The sequence below is a fragment of the Apus apus genome, chromosome 8 (assembly GCF_020740795.1).
Source record: "Apus apus isolate bApuApu2 chromosome 8, bApuApu2.pri.cur, whole genome shotgun sequence".
Taxonomy (NCBI): domain Eukaryota; kingdom Metazoa; phylum Chordata; class Aves; order Apodiformes; family Apodidae; genus Apus; species Apus apus.
Genome location: NC_067289.1, coordinates 4,091,126 through 4,112,772, shown reverse-complemented (window position 1 = coordinate 4,112,772; position 21,647 = coordinate 4,091,126).

Below are 21,647 nucleotides of genomic sequence, written 5' to 3'. Positions count from 1 at the left end.
TAAAGCTCTTCCTAGACTAATAAAAATAGCTACTAGGGAAAAAAATAAATTACTTTATTTAAGCTCAGTCTCCATCTCCCCTGAACCAGAAATATTTAAACATAACCATTTGAAGAGTGTGCAAGTATTACACACACAAAAAAATTTCCTTAACTGGGAAAAGCCACTTGGGTGTAGTTGGAAGAGCCTAAAGAGGAGCAACTGAGTCACGTCATTCTGCTGTATCTTTATCCAGTCTCTCTGGCAAACAGGTATTAGAAAAATATCTAACTATAGTTGCCACCAATAGAATAGTGCATCTCTAAAAAAAATGCTCTGCTGTGCTAATTAATTTTTTCAGAAGTCCCCTTGCCCTTCAATCTTAGGGACATGGTTACAACACATAAGGCCTGTGGCATCTCCTTTCACATGGCTTGTCCCTTTCCTCACAGACATGGCAGAGCCAAGTTCCTGTTTGTCAGCAAGACTTCCCCCTCCTCCCTGCCCTCCCACCCTCTTTCCCCACAGAGCCCTGCATAGAAATTTCTACCCTTATCTTGCTTCAGCCCTGGTCTGTCTCCCACTGTGCAAAAGGTTGCTGTTTTTAATCTTAATTTCTCAGCAATCCTTGGAGTTAAATATCACACATCACAGCATTTCACGGGCAGTAAAGACTAACTTCACCCTCTAGACTACATTTCCAGTGCACCTCTGCTTCTCCTGCCCTGTCCTGAGAGGCATGTGTGGGTTATTTTACATTTCTGAACAGCCTTGTTTTACTGCAGTCACCTAATGAGCATTACCTGCACAGCTTTGAAGATGCACCCACAGAAGTTGGAAGCCTGGAATATTCCTCTTGCTCAATAAGATATAAAAGTAGTAAGGCAATGGTCACTGCAGAGCACACAGAGTATTTATCACCTCACACAGAGCAGGAGGCAGACAGACACTGCCTCTCCTAAGACTCTTCATGTACAGGACATATTAAAGAGTGACATGCATTTTTGGCTAAAAGTTAATCACTCCTACAGCCTCTGAAAACAGTCTGGGCTGTGGCAGAAAGCAGGAGGCAAGTCTTATTTTATTATATTACTAGGAATCTTTGAGGAATACTAGGAGTGTCCACAGAAGAAGAGAAAATCAGAGTGTCAGAGTCCTGTGCTTGTTGTTGTGCAAAGTCCTTGTGCACTGTATGAAGGACAAAGCTTTTCTCCACCTTTTCTCTGCTTGCCTTTCAGAAGGATTATTAACTGTTTGGCCTCAGTCTGAAGCTTGTTCTCTACACCCCTTATGATACTTGAAGAGTACTAATTTATACTGGAGATTCGGAAGGATCACTTACGAGGAGGCAATGCTCCTCAACTCTGCACAGAGGAACCGCAAGACTGGACTTTTCTTCCTGGGTAAAGAGGGGTGAAATCAGAGCATCTGAAAAGAGTATCTAGTGCTCAAAGAATACAGCTGACAAAGTCAAGTATCAGCAATATTACTAGCATTTTCTTTTACTGTGCATTTATTCCAATTGTATGGATAAAGATCAAGTAGGTATTTATATTTTTATTATATTGTTCACCTGCTCCAAAGATGGAACTGCAAATGACTTAGAAAATGGTTTGAAAAGCTACCTAATTCTACTAAAATGCCCATTAAACCTCAGCTTCAATTTAATCTATAGCTTCTCATAGAAGTTTCTAGAAGAAAGTTTCAGACAGGTAACACTCCATCCTAACTGTAAACCTTTTTTTTAGCACTGGTAACTACATTTGCTTCTTTCTTCAATGCTGACAATGATCATCTGAACAAAAGGCCAGATTTCAAGAAGCAATGGAAACTTCATGTACCCACTCTACTCAATAAAGATTAATGGCTTCTCCAATGCTGCTGAAGCCATCTAACTCTCCATAAAGAAGTATCATTTAACCATTTATTTTGCAGAACTGCCAAAAAATACATTTGTTTCAATTAAAAAAAAAAAAATTCAGTAAGACAAGTCCATGTTCTCCATTGCTGTAGTTCCTTTAGCACCTCATCTTTTGTAAAGCTGAGACTGGAGACCCTAATTCTGCAAAGCCTTTTGTCATACAGTGAAGCTCCACTAGAAGCAAAATACTTCATTAAATCAGGGCCTCTATGGTTAATGACTTCTGCACCACAGAGAGGAAACCTGGGGAAAACAGTTATTTTTCAGATTCAGGCAAATATTTGAACAACAGTTCAACAAAAAGTATTACCACTAGCCTGAAAACAAACTGACAACCTTTAAATCAGATTTCAGCTGACCTTCAGACCATAAAGAAATACTTCTTCCTTCATTCAATTAATGTACAGCAACACAAGACTAGTAGCCCAGAGCTTTTACTTTGCCTGGTGGACAAAGCAGCCAAGGTCAAGTGGTGACACAAGTCTGTTTTCATTGCATTTGACTGAAGTTCAATAAACTTGTGTAGCTACAATTGTCAAAGGCAGGGATGCTGTTAAGAATCTCATGTAGGCAGAGCACTCAGGGAGATGAAAGGCAGCTGGCAGCTTCCAGCCACAGGACTAGAGCATTACAAACAGTGAATGGAGACAAAATTATTGATTAGTGCTTGTCATCCAACTGGTTTGTCTGAACTTGGTAGATCTTAAGGATGACACTTAACACAAAGAAGTAACCTTCTCCCCTCCTCCCATCCATAATGTAATATATGAAATTCACTCAATACTCGGAGGAAGCTTAGGAATTTGGGGGGGGCCTCAGAAGCAATTTTCAATGTAACCAATTGAAAAGTGTGATTTCATTCAGCCCATTTAAATGAGAACAACAGGAGACTCAGCTGGTATAAAATAATTTGCTTGGGAATGAAATCTGCCCCCATCCTTCAGCAGTCCTGTCCCTCTCCATACCCATGTGCACTTTCTTAGCTATGTACAGAGCTGCTTCAAATAACAGAATATCCTCTATCAGAAAATGTTCATTAAAGGCACAATACATTAAAATGAATTTGCATACATCAGACCCTCTGCAATACCTCATTTCCAGACATACACTGGTTTCCATGTGAAGTAGGCAGGTAAAACTGAAATTCAGAATGACAAATCCTTGCTGGTTTCAATACTCAAAAGCTGTTCTTGAGCACTTTTGCAGACGCTGTAAATGAAAAGTGGTTTTGCTTTGTTTTAATAGAAGAAATTCCTGTTACTAATCCAAGGCAGGGAGACAGCTGAAGTCTACCTAAGTAATTGATCCATCTATTAACAAAGTACTAGAGTACTCGTTAAGTGCTCATCAAACTCACTCAAGATTTCAAACAGCAATATCAAAGATATTCCAGAATAGTTTGCTTCCCAATATTCCTCAGACCTTCCGTCCTGCTCTCACAGACATCAAGGGGAGGATTAACAGGAAGGTATAAAAGCTACAGTGGAAAAGACCAAACCAAAACCCAAGCAATAACAAGCAACAAGCTAAAGAGCATCCAGCACCCCTTCCCACTGCAGCATGACCAGCCATCAGCAATTTCAGTATTAGCTGGCTCCAAACCTCCTGTAGGAAAAAGACAGTGCTGGGAGCAACTAAAGATCCAGGTAAGTGGGCTAATATCCCAGGAAGGAGGAAGAATGGCAGTTCAGTGGAATAGAATGAACATGTCCAGACATTTAATACTAATCAGTTAGAGAGACAAAAATGACTGCAAGCTAAGGGGAATGCTCTATCTGGGATTTGTTTCCACTCTGCTGAAGATAATGCCAGGGCAATAAATTTCATTTTATATCCAGTAGTAAATACCACTATGATTTACTGTAACTTCAAACAGAAGCAAGCAACTGACACAGTGATACGTACCATCATCTGAGCGTAAATTCATAATAACATTTTATCAGCCATTTGCCACAGAAGGATGTTTGCCTGTTGGATTGCCTTTAATTAGTACTAACAGAACTAAAAAGAAACATATTTTGAAATTGAGAGAAATTAGATCTGCCATTAAGCTGGTTCTCCCTCATGTCTGAGATTTTGTGACTGCAGTCACATCTAAGGGTCTACCTCAATTCCTGTCAGTGGGAGACTTTGCTTCAGTGATACTGGATCAGATAGGAACGGGTGTAGCCTTTGATTTATTTGTTTTTCCTTTGAAAGCTCAGCACATGGTTGCACTGAGCCCCATTATTGAGCCCCATTGTAGATGGCACTGCGAACTTTCCCAGCATTAACTCTGTGTGTTCCCTTTATCCTTCACTTTTGTGCAAAGCCATTAAAGAGCAATGCAAAAAAAAAAAAGTGTTTTCTCCCAATAGCCTAAGATTTACGTTTTACATTAATAAAATGAAATTAAACAAAAGGTAAAATACCTTAAAATACTTTCAGGTGTCATCCTATTTCCAGATTGTTAAAAACACTGTGGAAAAGCTGTTAGACTTTTCTAAGCCCAAGAAAGAGCACAAGATATAAAAGAAGACTATTCCTAACCCTTGAGAGAGGAACGATCAAGAAGTGTTCAGACATACGTAGATCACCCCCCTTTATTTGTTCTGATAGTTCTTGTTCTGGCTCTCCCAATGATCCAAACTCATGCATTGATAAAAATCAAAAAATCTAAACCACATATAGACACAAAAGTGGATTAACTGCAGTAAGAAAGTATAAGATCTTCCATTCGTTTTTGCACCTACAAAAAAATCTCAGTGATAAAAACTGAACTGAAATAGTAAGTGATTAACAGTCACACAACTCCTATGTTGGGGTTTTTTATGCAATGGTAACCTACTAAATTATTCACAAAAGGTTTGCTGTTGCATAAAGGGTTTATTGATAAAAATACCCCAACTAACTTTAAACCCACCAGAATCCACATGACCTAGAAAGTACAACAGCTCTGGAGACTGGGGCCATGATCCTGCTCTGCAGCTGGTCTCAACACTGGCCTGGGTGAGCTTCTCCAATAATGAAAACTGGACTTCCTTGCCTTTGATTCACCCTGTTCACATTCACAAATCACATGGTTTACTCATAAAGCAAATCACATGGGTTTCACAGAGAATTCTTGCAAAAGAATGACTTTTCTTAAAGTAATACAGCGTTACAGGTCCAGGTACTTTATGTGAAGTCCCTCGGTGCGTCTATAAATATTACATCCAACTGAAAAGCTGTCCAATGTTACCTATGCTTGTAAAAGTCTCTGCACTCTCTTTTTGTTTCACAAGCCACATTTTACTGAAAAGCAAGAATGCTTGAGAGAAGTTCATCTGGGACAATATTCACATATATCAAACTCTAGGAGAAGAAAAAAGCATTTCTTCTATTTACTGCTATGAGAAACTATATGTTAGATTTTATAGATTGTGTGTGCATTTATGTATTTGTCAAATGCACATCTTCTTTACACTTACCCTTGCATTACTGACACTTGCATATAAGGAATGAACCAAGTAATACCAGAGTCCAAAGCATACAACCATTTCTTACTCTACAGTAATATAAAGCTTAACTGACTTTATATAGCCTGGCAGCAATATGTCTACTGCATTTGTATTTTAGTTCACATGACACTTTCAAGGCTCTGATATTTCAGCACAATTACAAATTAATGAGATAGGTAGTCTCCATTACTGAGATAGAAGCAATCTGTAAAAGAGTATTAAAAAGAGGGAGTAATTTATTGGCTCATGAAGGTTCCAAGTGAGCAGTTGCATTACCATGACAGCAGGAGGTCAAGAGATTCATTAGCCAACAGTTGTAAGATATGCAACTCAATATTTTTATAGTAGCAGGATGTACATGCAACATACACTTTAGGAAATGCAATTACTGGGGTGCTCACTTCGGCATTAACTTTGCCTACATTTCCCAACCCACTGAAGTCCATGGGTATCCATTGTGGGGGTGGCTCATTGCTGTGTGCCCACAATAGGAAATCTGTTCCAAATGTCATAGAACCACAGAACAGTTTGGGTTGGAAAGGACCCTAAAGATCATCTAGTTCCAACGCCCCTGCATGGGCAGGGACACCTCCCACCAGACCAGGTTGTTCAGAGCCCCATTCAACTTGCCCTTGAACACTTCCACGGATGTGACTTCCTCCTAATGTCTCACCTAAATCTCTCCTCTTCCAGTTTTAATCCATTCCCCCTTGTCCTCTCACTACAAGCCCTTGTCAGAAGTCCAAAATATCCAGCTGTGTTTCATACACTTAAATTACCAAAAAAATCTTGTCCACAAAAATTTGTGTGGCAGAAGCAGTGAAAACAGACGAGAGATTAATACCTGCTGTCCCTGTTACCTGGTGTCCTAACTAGAGCAGCAGCTTCATCCCTTGCACCAAAAGAACACTAACCTTAATTTGGCTGGTGCCACCATCCGAGGTGTATGTTGTTAATACTTGAACTCGCGTTTCCAGTTTGAACAACAAAGGGACCATGACTCAGGTTTGAAATTTCTGATATTCACTCACACAGGGGCCAAAAAGGCTCAAATAACCTTGCAGAAACACACAACACTTGTATGAAACAGCAATGCCAACAGGGTGACCAGGCACAGGTTTGGCTGGCATTTCTTTTTTCTTGCAACCCTCCCTCTCTGGTCAGACACCCACATCCTTTGTCTATGGAACAAGGGATTAAAACAAAGACACGCAAGTGGTTTTGTCTAAATCAGATAGGCAGAATGCAGTAATTGCCTCTGAATGTGCTTCATGACTGATACCAGCGAACACCTTAATTATGAATTGAATTTCTTCAAACCAACTGTATAAAAGCTTAATACATCAACTCTTATCACAACTGGAGCACTCCAAGACTTCAACATTATTTCTAATTAAACACAGGGGTACCTTTATGAAAGGGAAAGAACATGAGCTTGTTTAACAGATTTCAGATGTTGTTATATTTTGCAAGAAGCTGTGTCTCAGGCATTGGGGTTTTTTCTCATTAAGAGCTCATTTATTTTTATTTTTTTTTTAATCAGAAGCATCAGATATTGCCTTCCCTTAGAAGTATTTTGGCATAACTTTGATCTCACCTAAAAATGCCAGTGCCAGACTACCATAACAATCAGAGTGAGAGCAGTACTGTGATCAAATCTGGAATTCAGTACTAACCAGACTAAAAGGTTTCTCTGCTACTCAGACTTTTCATCAATCTCAACTTTTGATGCTCCTTCCCCTCACTCATTTTTTTTCCCCATAACACATCATTACATTATGGAGTTAATTGCCACAGGATGTTTGGAGGCCAAGAGCTCAACAAAGAAACTACAAAATAGATTAACAGAAAACAGACTGGGGAATACTGTCAAGAGTTCAATGCCATGTCTAAGTCAAGGTCCTTAAACTGAAGGTCAATGGAAAGACCTACAAATCATTGTATCCTGGCTCCTTACACAGGCACATGATGGCTCCTTCCTCCTGTAGAAATGCACTGCTAGATAAAGTACTGTGCTTACACAGCCCTGTGGTGTGACCCTATACAGCTGTTCCATGTTCCTCATCTCTATGAAGAATCATTCTGCTGCTTCCTTTCGTAAATGAACAGGGAAGCAGCCTCAGAGAACTGAAGGGACAGATGTTCAGCAACTTCAGTGTATAGGGGTATGTAAATGAGCCCACAGGAAAACATTAACTAAGGAAGTTACATTTATTAAGAAAAAAAAAATAATAATAAAAAGGGGCAAGCTGCGTGGTTAACAGTAAAAATAAATTTAGCTCTTCACTGAGATCCCAGTGAAGAACAGCTAACCAGATGGAATATAGGTCAATCTAAAATAACCACTCACATCAGTGTAATGTAACATCCAGGTCCAGGGCTTCTGCCTTCTGAGCAAAACCCCAGAGTGCAGAGTTTGCAACTTGAATGCACGCTTTCCATGAGAAGATGTGCACTACCAGGGACAGTTTTAAGAAAGTCCTACTCTCCTTCTTCCAAAATCCTCTGTTTGGGAAGGGAATGAGTCTACTGACTATTTGTCTGAAGGGCAGAGGCAGCTGATTGGTGCCAGTGGGTTCTGCTCCACACCTCCCAGTACCACAGCACAGAGGACACTGCCCTGTGAACCAGAAGTTTTGACAACAAACAGAAATCCCATAAATGTGGCTTCTCATTTGTAGTGACTGCTGGGTCTGAAATAGTTGCTTCATCTGCTCCTGAAAAATCTTGTTCCCTCTGGCAGCACTGCACAACCAGTACTGCTTGAGAAACAAAGTATCTCTTATCAGGACAGATGGCCAAAAGCTTGAGAGCCTCAGTCAGAACAGCAGCTGGCTCAGCATCCCGAGTTAGAAAGCAGCTTCTGTTTAAAGAATTTTTAATGAACTGGTTAGGCTCTAAAAGCATATATGGCAAAATCTCCTTTCTTCTATTTCCATTATAAAAGAGAAATTTTCATTCAAATTTATAAACACAGCCTAGAAACATAACAAACTTTAATAAATTAAAACTATTAGGATAATGAACATTTCACTATCATTTTGCAATGTGAACTGAGAGATGAGCCCTTTACCCTCACCTCCACTTCTCTTTTAGGCCAAGAGTCTTGGAGTTGAGTTTGAAGAGCCACCTGTGTTCTTTAGAGCAGTTCCAGTGAATTCCCAAATCAGTAATAACTCTCTAGGTCAGAGGAACTGTATCTAATTATTTCAAAGGAATTGTACATATTCTCCTCCATAAACTATTAGAACAGTCATAAAAGAAAAAGGAAACAGGTAAATTGGACTCACCCTAATTTCCCAGCAAAATAAAACTGAAGGTAACCTGCAGGGGAGACCTCACTGCTCTCTACGACTACCTGAAAGGAGGTTGCAGTGAGGTGGGTGTCGGCCTCTTCTCCTTAGCAATAGGACAAGAGACCAACGGGGTCAAGTTGCACCAGGGGAGGTTCAGAATGGATATTAGGAAAAATTATCTTCAAAGAAAGACTGGTGAGGCACTGGAACAGGCTGCCCAGGGAAGTGGTGGAGGCACCATCCCTGGAGGTGTTAAAAAAAAACGTAGACATGGTGCTTTAGGAGATGGTTTAGTGGTTAGGGGTTGTAGGGTGGACTTGATGATCTTGAAGATCTTTTCCAGCCTGGATGATTCTGTGATTTTAAAAGCCAATGGAGTGAGTGTGTGTGAAATTTGAGAAAATGTCTGGCAACCCTTGGTCACACACAGTGTGTTAAGCACTCACCCTTTCTTAAAGGTTGCCCAAATAACCCCAAGGTACAAATCACTTTCTCCCTCAACTGTTGTCATCTGGAAGGCAGATAAAAGAGCATACTGACAGAATCCCATATGCCAAACCTCATTCTTCCTCATTTTTTATTCATCATCGCATCTGAAAGGAGTAAGTGAAATCCTAAATTGAGACTGTACATACACGAACGTTTTAGCAGGCCAAAAAGAGCCCTCCACATGCATTAAAATTTTGTGTTAATAGTTTTATTCAGAGATGCCAGGCAAACCAGAATTCACTGTCCTGTAAGCCATACAAACACACAGATATGCTGTCTCTGTCCTAGATGGCAACCATACCCTGCCTGCACTTGCTCAACACAAAGTGTGCATCTGCTGCAGCTATCTCTGCTTATATACATTGTATAGGTTTGGGGTTTATCACATTTTCATGGAAATTCAGTTCAGGGCTCAATTTGCCCTTATTTAAATGCTAATTTCAGTGAAATGGTTTAACAAAGCAATTATGGAAAAAGGGCTCTGATCTTCCACTAAGCAGGGAAAAACTCAGAATGTGGTATATAGATTAACCATGTAAACACAACATAAGTGAACTGTTTCATACTTAACGCTTGCCCTTGATAAGTGATTCGGTTACAAAGGTGACAGTTCAGCCTCCTTTTCTAAATATATAACACCAAAGAATCAACAAGAAACTAACACCTCATGCAAGCTTTAATAATTATAATTAGCAACCTCTTTGTTTTCTGTCCTTACCACTCCCTCTTACTTTCCTTCTTAATGTGTTTACCCATTTTATTAAGAACTTCTGTCTGTAACATTTACTTAGATAATTTAGAAATCATTTTGCTATAACTGCAGTTAGTCAAGTGCCACAATTTAAAATGGTTTAATGTAAATTCTACCTCCCCTCCACACCAGAGCTGAAGCTGAAGCCAACAGTGCCAAGCAGTTCTAGGTAACTCCACCTACTAGAATCAAAATGCACTAGGTTCTACCAGGTTTCCAAGCCTCTTCAGGTAGAATTAAACATGAACATCCAACCTACAACAATACATTTCTCAGAGCAAGGATAGACACAAAAGAGAAGTAATGCAAGGGAGTTTTAGGCCTCATATTCATTTCTTGGATAAACTACAGTGCCACTAGAACTTGCACTGTCTTTCTGCTCTCACAAACAGGTAATATGTGACTGACAGAAATCGGAGAGACACCGTCAAATGCTCAATTTTCTGCCTCTGAATCTGTGGAATTTTATGTATTTTTTTGTAAGGATTTAATGTCACTGTCGATTTGTGAGTTTCAAATATCAACTTTGCTTTCTGAATAATCTTAGTTCTCTTCTTCCAAGGACCTGTTACCTGTCTTTAAGAACTTCCTCATTGACTTTCTATCTTCTCAGCTCTCTCTTCAACACTGTCTAGGTTTTTCACATCCCCTCCAAATTGTGTTGCCCAAGGTTGTACAATTTGTAGGGACAGGGCGATGAGGAGGGAGAATGAAACAAAGGCAGGTGCTCAGCACAGAATCCATAGGTGAACACACTTCAGAATTCATCAAGAGCATTCACTGCTTAATTCAAAACACCACAGTGAAGCAAGCAGCCAATGTTAGCAAGGCCTCAACTAAGTCTAGCACTGAACAAAGAACATTTTAGAAAAACCATCATTAGTGAAAAGTGATCAAGAGAGAAGAGCAACGAGAGCAGGACTTCACGTCAAACTCCCACTGGCAGTGCAGTATGTGCACTGAGTGTGAGTCAATACAAGTAAATAAACACAAAGCTTTTGGACACAACTCACTGAAGGTAGGTAGGGAAGTGGGCCAAAATGCTCTAGTTTTTAAGTCTTGATTTCAGTCTGTATCTATGCTTTATAAATTGTCCTATTCTAAAAGCCAGAATTATAATTCTGGAGCTGAGAACATTCAGTTCTGATCTAGCTGAAAAATTCATTTTTCTGGTGTTGACTTCCAAAAATTGTAAAGCAATACAGTCATAGCATGAAATTCAGTTTTAACCTCTTCAGCAATGTCTATCTAATGCAGTTTTCATTAAAATAAGGCTGCTATTTTTGTTTAAAGAAAACATGACAGCTATAAATACAGCTAGTCCTCTTTGGATTTTCATAACTAAAAAATTGTATTCAATATATTGACCTTTTGTAATTCTGCCATTGATTTCAAGATTAATGTGTAAACATTAACAACAGGGAGAGAAGAGCTGAATTAATACACAAAATCCTAGAATACATGTCTGATTGAAATCCACAAAGCTTTCAATGAATCAGAACAAACTTCAAGTCCAGTCTGAACTATAAAACACATGCTTCATATTCAATTTTGCTTGAGAGAAAAACATAATTTTTATTTCATATTATTTTATACCCATTAGAGAAAAAAAATAATTTTACTTTTTAATGTAGTCAGTTTGCATTGCATTCTCATGTTTACTAGAATTCAGTGTCAAAAATAAGACAGTCTTCATGAGCAAGCCAAGAAGTATTGTGCAAAACTAAAGCTTGAGACAGTTTTTACTGGGTCTGACTGCACAAATCTGCTAGGTAAGCAGCCCAAGTTCTGCACTTCTGTAACTACACTGACAAAACCAATGTGAGTAGGTACTCAAATGAAACAAGGTTTAATACTTTAGAACTTAAATAAAAATAACAGATTGTGAGGTGAGTCCTGGTGGCAGGGACCTGTATCAGGAAAGAGGTGTCAAATGAGAAAAGCCATATTCCCAGCACTTCAATTTTCAGTGCTATTTGTATCATCGGTTACCCACAAAGTGATTCCACACAACACATGCAACAAATTTAAACTGCAAATTATACCCATTTGATTTAAAAGAAGTACCTTGGGACAGTAAAACAGCCTCCCTTGACAGAATTTGTTTCATTAAGATTTTCCTCAACTTTACACAGCACAGTAGGCACAGTGATTTTATTTCCAGATTAGTTAAAACAGCTTTTGATCTGCTAGAGACACTTAATTATGATCAGAAAGGCAAGAAACTAAAATATATGTAAGTGTGCCAGGCAATTCATGTCATTTCAGCATAATTACCCTACCTCAGGGTCAGCTCAAGTTGCTCCCACAAAAGCTAACTTCCTCTGAAGGGCTATTTGTCATGGATGCTTGATTCTTAATCACCTCATCAGATCAACTGCTGCTTTGCCTATCCCTGTGATCATCTGGAAGGTTTCAGGCCCTTTTTACTGAAGTTAGTTATTTGCCAGCTCCGTTCCAGCTGCTATGCTGAACATTTCCTAAAAAGCAAAAACATTTAACAGTGTTTCAGCTGATGCAGAAGAATCCCCTTGAAGATAAAGTACTTAAAAAAATTATAGAGCAAACCCTCGACTGATGTTACATTACTAAATTCTGCAACACTCCAGAGAAGCTTTTGGACCTAAGTTCTGCATTTGAAAGAACTCTGCAGTATTTTTGTATACAGTAGATGACAGTAAACCTCACAGTCCCTTCATACTCCTGGTTAAGGGACAGACCCTCTCTCCAATTCCTCTAACATCAATTCCCATCCTGTTTCACCTCTGGAGTAACCACAGCTACTGCACACATGAAAGACTAACAGTGATTGTGCACATAACCCCCTGAAGAACTTCACTGCAGGGGTGGCTTGTCAGAGGCTGAACACAACACTTGCAGGGTAGTGCCCATGTAACATGTTTTGACAGACCAAAAGTGCTGGTGTGCTACAAGTGAGGGGGTATTTCATAGGAAAGAGAGAGAACTTTATGCTAACATCTCTGTACATATAAAAGGTCATATTTTTAACAGCTGGCAAGAAAGCAGTATGAACCACATGGTTCTCTGTAAGCTGCCCAGCAGTACATCAAGCAGTACAATGTTTAGTTTGTTAGCAATCTTTAGAAAGGAGCAGCAAGACTCCTAAGAATTTCCCTGCAGTCTGGAGTCTCACTACTGAAACAACAGTGCAGGGGAAGACGTACACTGGGATGCCACACCTCAGTAATAACATGTCTCAGTTTCAATTTTCCAGCTTTACAGGTAGGTCATAATTTTTAATTACAGTATTTGTATTTAAGCTCCACACACAGCAACTAAATTTCAGCTCTGCAGTATGTGCCAGATTACTTTTCAGAAGCACTGAAAGAAGGGGGGGGGGGAATCAACCAGCTTCAGGTCAACCCTTCAGAAACTTTTAAATCCCAGTGTTCTACCTGGATGTCTGCGTTTCTGTTCCTATTATTCAAACACTACACTGCTGAGCTGAATGGGGCTTTGCTTATGCCAGCTTAGCCCATCTCAGTGCCCTGTGAACAGCATACAGATGCATCTCCCTCAGGGTAAGAACTGACTCGCTCTAAATTTGCTTTCATTCAGATCTCTCTTACAAAGGTTCTCCAACCTCCTTCATGCATGCAGAGCTTTTTGCATGCTGCACTTGCCTTTGAGAAAACCCAAAAGGTTCCTTTTATTCTTCCACTCTGTTCAGGTGAAAATATACTTTAAACTTGACCAGAGATACTACACTCCTGGAACCCCTTACTTCCCCGTTGCTACAGGGATCATTCTGAGACTCCTGAAGAGCCCAGTCTTCAGAAAAAGAGACCAAAAAATGTAAAAACTAGAAGTCAAAGGCATCTCAAGTGTTCCCTCATTCATGAGCTACTACAAACATCCACTTCCTTTGTATGCTTTTGAATGTGACAGGAATGCAATTGAATAATCCTGACTTTGAGGATAACTATACTTCCAAAACTTAGCCAAAATGGAGACTACTGCATGACAAATGATTCAGCTTTGCTCCTGCACTGAACATTCTCTTTTTCAGTTAAGACGTTGTAAGGTCTTTAGTCTGTCTCAGTGGTGTGGAGGAGATTAAATCTGCAAGCCTGAAGGGCAGGGAGAGAGGGAACTTCAGGATATGGTTTAGTTGGCATGGTGGTGTTGGGTTAACAGTTGGACTTGACGATCATAGAGGTTTTTTCCAACCTTAATGATTCTGTGATTCTACCAAGTAGCATCCAGGCTTAAATATAGAAGATTCCTTTCCTCTATCCATCATGAAGGCTCCTCAGACTATTTTAAACAACAATTTAAATCTATCCATATACAAAATTATGCCCTAAAAGAACAGTTAGAAAAACACCACTTGAGGTGGCTTTCTCTCTTTGCAGGCTGCTACCTGTACTTTTCTTACCAAGGATGCCTGCATCATTTTCAGATCTTTTTCTCTAGAAATTCCTCTGAGTACCAAGGCTTTGCCTTATGACATTTCCATTCTAGGAGAAAGACAGTTTCCTCTTAAAATGTACCTAGACCAAGTATTCTGTAATCCAGACCCATACAGCAGATACCTTTCGGTCATTCTAGAAGTGACAGTTCAGTAATGATAATTTCCCAAATTCAATTATAAAGTCAGTCTGCCTGCACCTACATATTCTATCAAAATCTCTGGTTAAAAACATGTTTTCCTCACTATTTCCTGAATAGGATTCTCTAACTTTTCATGGCTATAATTACCCACTCACTGTACAGTTACACTGTTCCAGTTATTTTTGTCTGTCCAAAATATACATTGTAGCCACCTTTCTTAATCAAATGCAGATGCACTGTGCCATGTGTCTTAATTTCTCTTTCTCCATTTCAGGTAGCAAGATTTTGCTCATCTCTCATCCATAAAATGGCAATAAATGAAAGTCATCTTTCATACCATCCTCCTCTTAATATCTTAGGTCATCATCTTTTCCTTAATGATGTCCTTTATAATTATCCTTCTACTGTCAATTCCTTAAATCACAGCCTACAATGTCTGTGAAGAAAATGACACGTCTTATAGGAAAAGGTAGGAAGACAAACAAATTTCACAAACTGCAGTCAGGCACTGCTCTGAAAGCCTGAAATAACACACCACATGCAACCAGGACCAATGCACCATTGTCCCTTAGTGTTAGCAAGCCTTTTTGAAAGATAAGGCTTCCTCTCCAATCTATTTAATTTAAAAGCTTCCCTTCATACCTTTGATTTCAGAGGCTTGTGTTTTCTCCTGCTTCCTCCCTCTTTCAAGTGTATTTAGACCTTACAGTGTCTGCTGTTCTCCCATGAAAACAATCCTTTCAGAGAAGGATTCTCTCCACCCAAAACTCATTGGCAACCTTTCTGAAACTCAAATCAACCTCCAAAGGCTGTAACTCAGCAAATTAATTGAAACAGGTTCCTGCCACAGCCCCATTCAAGCCTAAATCAACACCCAATGAGACTGCACTCAAACCAGGTTTTATTTATAGGGATTTGACTATGGGATGCTACTTCCACTCTTAAGCCCCAGTTAAATCAGAATTAGCTGATACAGCCTTCCCACCCCCACCCCACTGCTTCCAACAGGAAAGGGAAGAAATGTCCCAGAGTGACTGGGTTCACACCTCCCCCATCACCTCCTGCTCCTCTGAAAAGCTCTATCCAGCAAGCAGCCTCTGCACCCTCCTCAGTGACCTCCAAACACTCCTCAAATATCTCCCTTAAATCATGGCACTCTGATCTCAGGCCTTTGTGTAAATGAGACCCAGAAACATCTATGATGCCATCCTGACTTGGAAAGTTCTATGCTGTAGTTTAGCTTCCCTACTAGACTCTTCTCCTCTACAAACCTGCAGCCCGCATCTTTGCTTGCTCTACTCACACAAATGCCGTAAGATAATCATCACCCACCACAGACTGCTCAAATTAGTCATAAGGCAGCTACATCATAATGGCTAATTGGTCCGATTAGCTATTCTCAGTTGAGACCATTATCTGAATAATCTCTGCTTGTTCTTGCCTGTTTATGATTTTGCACTGAACTAGCACAGCTATTCCCCAAAATACCTTTTTGTTCTTGCTGATTCTGTATTCCAAAAGCATCTAGAGCAGCTTGCATTAATAGAATCTGCAGATTTTCTGATTTCCTTCACTTTTCAGGAGCTGGCTCACAGTGTGATTTAGCTGAACTGCCCTTCTTTAGCATGAAACGGGATACAGGCATCAATCCCTAGCTTGCGCTTTACACTAAAAACACTTAGATCCTTAGCAAAGGAAAACTTCTTTCTTGTCTTAGATCTGGGATGTATCCTGTGCTCAGCAACATGCCTGAAACTACAAAGAAATTACAGAAATATTTAAGGCCTTAGTGCAACATACACAATTTTCTTTAATTTGCAACCACAGACTTTAAGTAGAGTCAATATATACCATGGGCGACCATTCATGCTCAGAGCTCTAAATTTTCAGAATTAAAACCTCAAATGCTTAACTCCACTGTTGAATGGGCCATCTACAAATCAGATCTGGATTGTGTGGTGTGTGATGCACACCCTGGTACTCCCCTCTTGTGCATCACATCCCAGGCATTGAAGAGACACTAGCACACTTGGTCCTTCCATCAGTAAATTCATCCCTGTTCCAACACACTGGTGCTTCTCATGAGCAAGGCAATAGGATGACACTGCTGTCTGTGGCAAAGCCAAGTGCAATACAGGACTGCCTTTTATCATGGTGGGTGCTTAGTAGTTTCAAAGTTTCAAAGGATGCTTTTAATTTATCAGCCAAGTTCTGCAAAAACCAGTCCCAGACAGAGCTTTCCAAAAGAATTAATGGCACTCCAGACCTTGCACAAGTGCATTTCCATGCTAGGAGCGCCAAGCGACAACGAGGAAAGATGTTCTCCACATGCAGGGTGGAGATACAGAGATTACACTGTGAGTTTGAGCTCACAGCAACATTCTTCTATCTATTAACTACTAGGTGGTATGACTTCATTTGCCTGATGTGTCTTGTAGGTGCACAGATCCATTTGAGTGCACTCAAATACAGATATTCAGGACATGATCTTTAGAAGCATCCTGCATTTAGAACCACTCCTGGTATTAAGAAAAGACAGGCAGTGCTTCAGAAGAAAAGCTAGGTGACTCAAACACAAATGAACAAGCAGTTATCAAAAGTTGACTCATGCCTCAACATTCGGAGTCACTAAATGGTCTCCTTCCAGAGCCAATCTTGTTTACATTGCTTCCTGAGGTGGCCAGTGGCCTATTCAAGCCCAACAGCCACACCATAAGAAACTTCTCTCACCAGCCACAAATCCTTCCCCACCACCTGGCTCACGATTTGGACATTTTGATTCCTGGACTTGCATGGAAGTATCTGTCAGTCTGGGAGGAAAAGCCTTAACTCAGAACTGCCAGCTTTGCATTTTTCACTGTTTCAGATTAAACACTTATAGCTTTCTGGCCAGGTTGCCACTTAGGCAGGAAAGAAGCTTCCCAAAAAGCTAGCAAATCTCTCTTTTATCATCAATGATCTCCTTGCCCTTCACATCTACACAAAATTTCAGGATGAGGTCTCAATTTTCCTGCTTGTTAAATGCCTAACAGCCAAGTTCTGGGACACCTCTGGGGTTCAGGCACTAATACACAGCAAAACCTCTACTCTTCTGGTTGATACAAACCCTATTAATATAATACAGTAAAATACAATAGCCCAGAGGGAAGAGAGGCAATATAAAGCAAGGAAACAGTTACATACCCCTAACAAACAAAACTAATTATTCCATGGAGAGGTTCCCAAGGATTTCAGGTTGTACATTCATGGGACAAGTCACTGATCAGAAGAAAAGATCAAAAAGAAGATTAGAAAAATTGTACACTGAAAAGCCAGAGGAGAGAAAGCCATGGACTCTGATCAAGCATTAACAACACAGCCCCAGGAAAAGCCAAATACAGCAGCTTTTAAGTGAGCTCTCTTGAGTCCTGCTGTGTTCAGGGACACAGCCCTTTGTAAATTCTTTATAAATATATAGGACTGCATCAGTCACCTTTCCCTTACCTATTTCTCATCTCAAGTGGAACAACAGACAGAAAACCTCCTTCCCTAGACTTTTTTATTAGCTTCTTGGATCGAGACAGGCCACAATGATAATTACAGCCTCAGCAAGGAGATAACTTGTGCTAGAAAACATTGCCTGAATCAGGATTGAAGGGACAATGCTTTTCTAGCAGCAGCTAGGTATAAGAGGATCTGTATTTTTTTTTCTTATCAAATATGGGAGGTTTCATCCTTTTTGCTGTTAGAAGATTGATGTGTATTCTGCTCCTGCATTTGTAAGATACTTCAATATATATAAAGTCTGTCTGGCTGATTTGCTCAAGATTTGTATTGTTCAGAACAACCACCACTTTTAATCTTATTTATAACACCTAACAAAGTAAGCATCATCATACTATCAGAGAGATGACTGCAGGATTTTGTTGTAGTAAGGCTTGCCTTCTTTTGTCAACAAGCATTGACTAAGGTATATTGCTCCAGTTCTTCAGGGGAGGAGAAGAAAAATAAGGGGAACTGGGGACTAGGAAGTGTTTTGCACAGCATCACAGAGTAGGTCTCTGGCAAAAAAATCTTGCCCCATGTTACTCTTAATTCTTTGTAATTTAGCCCTGTTCTGTGTCTCTGAGCTCAGGACTGGGAGGAGTTTCGTCTGTGTGCTCAGAAATGGGTACAGTTCATTGTCTAAGAAGCCTGCACGGTGGGAGGATAATCTGCTTGCTTTAAAGGTGACTCCATACATCAGGGACTGTCCTGTCATCACACTACTGCCCATGGAGTCAGCTAGTCAAAGGCCAGCTGCCCTGGAGCAGAAAGCACTCTTCCTGCTGCCTCCCTCACTGCCCAATAGCAGCTCCAGCTACCTTGGCATCACCTAAAATACAAGATTCCTGCTTCAGTTAACTGAGTAATATAATTCATGATCTTCATTAGAAACACAAAGTCCCACTGAGTTGGGAGACATTATATCCTGAAGTATCATGTTAGTAGTGAAGAGATAGTCAGTTGGAAAACAGAGCCACGCAACACACAAGCTTTTCTCAGGCTGAGGTATACTCCTAACATCATGCTCCCTTCAGACAGAGTCCTGGGTGGGACTAAGCACTCTAAACTCTATTTGACTGGCATGCCAGTGGAAAAGAACACCAAATTAGGAGCAGAAACTGCCTCCCACTTCTTGTTAAAAGAAACAAAAATATTTTAACATCCAGAGCCAAAAGCCTTTCTTTTAAAATTATGCAGTTTAGATAGTAACAAAAGGTTTTCTTTCAAAACCCTCCTGAACGAAAAAAAATATATATATCTTGGAGGTTTCCTCAACTTTTAAAGGAAGAAGCTATTCTACACAAAACTGATGCACTACTCTTTGATGGACTGGGAGAGACAGTCCATTTAGTGAAAGAACTGAAACACTAATGAATGTTACTGTGTGAGAGAAACGAGCACATTTCTGTGTATGACAAAAAAAACCAAACAACAAACTTGAAGGGAACTGCAGATACAGGATTAAATTAAAGCAATCACAAGGAAAACCACAGCACTACTAACAGTAGTGGTTCGAAGCTTAACGATCTGTGCCACTACAGCAAAAGTTTCTGATGGTACTCTGTTTAGAGCAAGATTCTTGGTACTCCAGTATTTTTTACTTTCCTCACTTACTTGCCCTAGATAGCCCTAGGGTGGATTTCGTGATTCTTACTCAAGATAAACATTACTGAATTCCTCAAAGATGAAATTATTAGGCCCCTTCACTCATCCTCACCCAAGAGGAGCATTTCATTCCGGAAAAATCCCTCACAGCAAAAAAAAAGGCTGATTCATCTGCAACGCAGCTCTTAACTGCTTACTTGCACTGTCAAGTTCTATGTTCACAGTGCCAACTTGCTGTTTGATATTTTGGCTAATTATGTGACTTTCAAAGAAAAGATTGTTCTTACAAAGCACTGAAAGAAGGGTAGGAAGCATTGTATCAGCCTCCTGCACTTTTCATATTACATATAATTAGCCTCCAAATTCAGAGATGACAAAGGAAATTACATCTGCTTATAGCAAGGCTGAATCTGGCCCCGAAACAGAACCAGATTTGCAGACAAGGGAAGTCTTGCCATCTTTGCTTTTTGCCCTCAGTTGCTAGTGTCCAAATGAAAGTTACCAAAGGAGCAAGATCTACCAGCAGGACCGAAAAGTACATGTATTCAAACTGTCCAACATTATTAAATGAATGAATAAAACCATTAAAGATAGAATCGAATTCCCTGCTGGGCAAAGAGGCTGTTCATAGGCATCCAAGGAGAATTTGCACTGTAACTCCAGAATCATACAGCTTCAAACTGTCTCATTTTAGATGTTTAGATAACAGTCCCCTGATTTTTTCTGTTCTGCTCAGTGTGCATCAGTATGATAGCCAAAGAGAAACTCAACCCACAAAGGTTTAAGATATGCTATTTCTTCACAGATACAAGGGAACATGGAAAATGCCTGAAGGTGAGAACGCCTTGCCCTCGTCTTTACAGCTTGCCAGCAATCAGCATGGCCATTGATACTTGATACTGAGTTTCAGAAAAAGCCCAAAGTATGACTAAGCCATCAAAAAAAGCTGGAGAATATCCACGGTATAATAACTACCATATCAGATTTTAAAATGCTGATGAGAGTATCAAACAAAAAGAACTGCATGCAATACAGCACACTTCAGGGATGCCTGTTCACGAGGTTGGTGAGTGCCCAACAGACTGGCTACAAGTAGGAATTAGAGATTTAATATGCTGAAGAAAAACAGAGCCATTAATTTACATGGATCCCAACAAAGATCACTTAGATTAAGCATAACCTAGATCCCTTCTTTCATTTGAAGGACAAGACCTGCCATGTACCCTTTAACAAATGTTCCCCCAATACATTAGCATTTGGATTCAACTATACTTCAAAGACCAAATCAAATTCCAGTCCACATGTTTTTCAAGTTTACATATACTGAAAGACAATCTTTGCTCTGAAAGAAAAAGAGAAGAACAAGACAATGCGGGAAAAGTAAGAATCCATGCCCTGTTGTGTTTGGCCATGGAGATACGGTGCTTCACCAAACAGAGACAGTTGTGTAGCTGGACATAGTTGTGCACTATTTCAAAAACACATCCATGTCACAGCCACAAAGCCCAACCCTAAACCTTTTAGGAAGCTCATTTACAGGAGATAAAAAACCAAACACAACAAGATGTATATAAATGTCTTCCCAGGGGTGAATCCAGTATCTTTAACTGAAGACACTTTCAGAGCCAATTCAGAAGGCTGACATTACATTACCCTTTATTTTCTAAGTAATTCTCCTTAAAATGTAATCAGAAAACTTTCACAGCTCATAGGCTGAGACCTCCCTCAACTTGGCAGTCAGGAAGATGGGTTTTACAATACAAGCTGAGTAAACTTTTACAAGAACATCATTACTCCCAACTTTCATCTGATATTATGTGTTCCCCTCTCCACTGTCTCCACCTAAGACTTCATGGAGTAAAGAAATAAACTTCTTTAAGGCATAGAGAATGCAGGACTGACAATTCAGCATAGAAGTCCCATAAACGGATAGAATTCTAGGAGATCACTCTTGGATCTCAATAGTTGTGCAGAAGCTGCAAACAGCAATTTTCTCCTTGTGTGCGTGCAATCACCCAAAACTCTGC